Here is a 2,646-nt window from a genome sequence, read left to right on the forward strand (position 1 = left end):
CTTTTCTGCTGACGCCAGCTTTTCAGTCTCGTGTGGAGGCCTCATGGGCCCTCACATATGCTGAGACAGCCGTGGGTCTGTGCCCAACACCCACAGACTCCAGAAAACGCTGAGCAGGAAGCAGGGCTGTGCGGAGAGGCAGGAGGGCTGGAGGGCCCGAGAGCTAGGGAAGCCACCGGACCTCAGAGGGCCTGTGGGGAGCCGGGGCAGGGGAGGCAGGTGTGGGCTGGCCCTTTCAGACCCTCCATCGCTCAAGGCGGGCCCAGGGGTGCCCGTCCTTAGCTCAGAGCCTGGGAAAAAGGCCCCCAGACACCGCCTGTGCTCTCCCTCTGCAGAACTGGCCCTCAAACTAGCCTGAGACAAAATACAGCCTAGGAGGTGACGTGGAAGAGGAGGCATCTCTGGGATTGAGGGTCAGGGGTTTTCTATTTTTTGCTCACCCCATGGGCACCCAAGCAGTCTTCTGGTGGGACTTACCAGACACAGGGTTTTCTAGCGTCATTTCCCCCTGGGCTCAGAGGGGGCTGGCCCCCAGGTAAGGGGGGAGGAGGAGATAAGTGGGCTTTGAACTTGGCCAGATCTAGGGGCATGCAGACTCTGGAAAACCATGGTCACCTGACCCATGGGTCTCTCTGTCCAGCCCACCTCCTGGGGCCAAGGGGGTCGGAAGAGATAATATCTGCTCAGTGGTGTGGTGGGCTTCTCAGGCGATGCTAGTGGTAAAGAACCCGCCTGCCAATGCAGGAGACATAAGAGATGTGAGTTTAATCCCTGGATTGGGACGAACCCCTGGAGAAGCAAACGGCAACCCACTCCAGTATTCTTGCCAGAAGAATCCCATGGACAGAGGAGCCTGGCGGGCTACAGTCCAGAGGGTCGCAAAGTGTTGGACATGACTGAAGTGACTTAGCACGCACGCATATGGACACGTGGTGGACACCTTATCGTCATCATCATGAACCCAGGCCAACCAAGCCCAGAACTACAGGGTGTAACGCCACTTCTAAGAGGCATCGAGGACACTCGACTCTTGGAAATCATCTCCGGGGGCCTGGCTGCTTAGTAGACACTTTCGGGTTCTGACTTCTGTTCTTTCACGTAGGATGAGCAAGAAGTGCAGGCTTCCCCTGTGGCTCAGCTGGTAAAGAATCTGCCTGCAATGCAGGAGACCCAGGTTCCTTCCCTGGGTTGGGAAGATCCCCTGGAGAAAGGGACTGGGTATCCACTCCCGTATTCCAAGCACTAGAGCTGATGGTGTGGGCAGATGAGAGGGACACCCCCAAAGTTAATATCTCTATATAAAGTGAACAGCATAATTATTCACCCACCAGCTGAAGTGGGTGAAGGCTGAAGTGCATCCAGAAGGGCAGGATGTTCTGAGGAGGCCACGAGTTCACAGCAGGGAGAGGACACTGTGGGTTGAGGCTGGGAAAGCTTCTTCCCAGAAGTGGAAATTTACACGGGGTCCCTCAGAGCCCTGTGGGGTTCCTCCCTTCTGGCAGTAGGCAGATCCCAAGGGCCACCGCACCTTGGTCTCAGTCAGCAGGACCAGGAATAAACCACTTCCTAGCTGATCTGGAAAGGGATGACCCCTCATTGGGCTCGGGGCCCATGGCAGTCATCGGGACGATGGCAGAGGTGCAGCTGGGCGCGACGCAGTGGCCACCTCGACTGGCCATTTCCTGCCTGTGGCCCAAGCTGGTTGCTGGTATGAGATGGATCATTTGGCTGGCTGATCACCCCTCAAAGAGGACCTCAGAGTGGTGGGAACCCTCTGCTCCTCCAAATCCTGCCCTCACTGTTGTCAGGATGCTCTGGCTGGAACCACCTGCCCTGTGCCTTGTGGTGGGCAAAATCATGGCAGAAGGGCATGGCTCTAGTGTGGCTACCAGATTTTCTGATGTCACAAACCACCTGGCCATTCCCCCTTTTCCTGGTGGCAGTTCCAAGGTGGGGGTTGGGGGTAGGTGGGTCCTGGTTCGAAGATGCTTAGAGAGGTTAACAGTGATCCCCCCTGTCCAGGGTCAAACCCCTCTAGGACCTCTTCTGCACGTAGACCTCCTGGTCTCAGCCGGGACACACACTTGGGTGGGACTGGTGGGCAAGTCTTGGAAATCTCCCAGCTTTGGATTCCCTAGGCTCTGTGAAATACACACGATAAGCCTCCCATGGGGGCGCTGGCTGATGGTAAATGAAATGACTAGGCTTGTCCAGTGTTGATCACAGTTGGGGCCCAACAGGCCCTGACCACCTGTCGGGGTGCCTAGAGGCCCAGCACAGAGAACAACACAGGGACCTTTATCCCTTCTCCCCTCACTCCCAACCTCCCAGCCCTGGAGCCCTCCCCCAGAGTCCTGCGCTGTCTCAACCAGCCAGGCCAGGGCGACGCCCACCTCCCACCCCTCCGCCTGCCCTGATCCGGGGAAAGCCCACTGAGTTCAAAGGGCACGAGGAGCAGCCCACCTGGACCGGAGACAGAAGCCGAACTACACTACCCAGAATTCCCGGAGCTAGCCAAAAAGGAAATGTCGTTTCTGCAAGGAGAGGCTCGGCTCCCCCAGCAGCTGCAGAGACAGCGAGGGAGCGAGAGGGGGGCAAGGGGTGGGGGGAGAGGATCACCAGTGGGGAGGAGGGCTGTGTGCGGGG

Source organism: Bison bison, unplaced genomic scaffold (genome assembly GCF_000754665.1).
Source record: "Bison bison bison isolate TAMUID 2011002044 unplaced genomic scaffold, Bison_UMD1.0 scf7180017864375, whole genome shotgun sequence".
In the NCBI taxonomy this organism is placed as follows: Eukaryota; Metazoa; Chordata; class Mammalia; order Artiodactyla; family Bovidae; genus Bison; species Bison bison.